The sequence below is a fragment of the Chionomys nivalis genome, chromosome 16 (assembly GCF_950005125.1).
Source record: "Chionomys nivalis chromosome 16, mChiNiv1.1, whole genome shotgun sequence".
In the NCBI taxonomy this organism is placed as follows: domain Eukaryota; kingdom Metazoa; phylum Chordata; class Mammalia; order Rodentia; family Cricetidae; genus Chionomys; species Chionomys nivalis.
The window spans coordinates 56,426,226-56,427,354 of record NC_080101.1 but is presented as its reverse complement, the minus strand read 5'-3'; the positions used below and the strand labels follow the sequence as shown (position 1 = coordinate 56,427,354).

Genomic DNA, 1,129 nt, shown 5'->3' with positions numbered 1-1,129 from the left:
ATAGATGCAGTCTAGAACGCACAATGCTTTTAGCCTCTGAAGAATTCAAATGGGATCTTGAAAAATGTAGATGAATCCTGATGCAGTAAGACAAGCTGAGATGCCATGCAACTGTTTAATGGTTCCTGGTTCTGCATATCAACCACCAGTTGAATCTTGTACTAACACCAACTGGAGATGCAAAGCACAGCTAGTTGACTTAGTAGCTGTGCACAAGAACCAGAAAGGCAGAAAAGCACTAAACAGTTCTGGATGATCTGCCTCCACGAAAGACTTTACCGTTGTGGGGCATTAGACTGCCACCACGCCTGTGTTCACATAGCTGAACTTATCCTCTGTGTTCCATGTCGCACAACAAGTAGCAGTGTCTCCACCACTTCTGACAGGACTGGAACCCCTGGAAGTGGCTTTTATCACCACATTCATAAGGGACTTGGCTCCCCTGGCAAAAACATCTCATCCAAATTCTCCAACAGGTCCATTCCAAACAGTCTGCTTAGCTCGAACCACAGCATCAGCATTTTTCTTGCTACCCTCAGTACCACAGTTCAAGTACATCCAACCAGCAGCTATCTATGCCAGCGGCCATAGTACCTTGGCCACTTTAAGCATTTTCATCAAATTTTCAGCAATGACGAAGTTAAGAAACAAGGTAATCTTCACATCAGTTTTTTCACCTTTGGACATGAGATCTTTGACCATCATGACCCCTTCTTTTTCATCATGAAGAGAAATGCCAATCTCCATGTTGTTGAGTTCCTTAGAGAAGGTAAATACTTCATCATCGGTGATCATCTAATTGACTTTGTGCAGAATCGTATTGATCTGCAACATTAGCTCCTCCCAATAAAAGGAATAATTCAATTCCTTCAGCAAAAATCATCACCCTTCCGTGGCAAATTCACATCGACCACAGAACTGTGGACTCAAGGTGCAGCCCCCAAATCACCATTGGCATAAACATTCTTTCCTTAGTTTGAGTGATGCAGTTCAGAAAGCATCAATTTTGGCTTGCTCAGCTTTAATCTTGTTCCCAGACTCTTCCTTTCCCTTCCCTTCTTCTTCCATATAAAAGCAGAGATTTTCCACCAGGATGGCAGACCTAGAGACTGGGGTGACACAGGCATTC

At 43.4% G+C, this 1,129-nt stretch overlaps 1 pseudogene; it reads right to left on the bottom strand.

The window, feature by feature from the left end:
- Window positions 1–291: 291 nt before the first annotated feature.
- On the bottom strand, window positions 292–795 carry LOC130887790 (phosphoglycerate kinase 1-like; annotated as a pseudogene).
- Window positions 796–1,129: the final 334 nt, after the last annotated feature.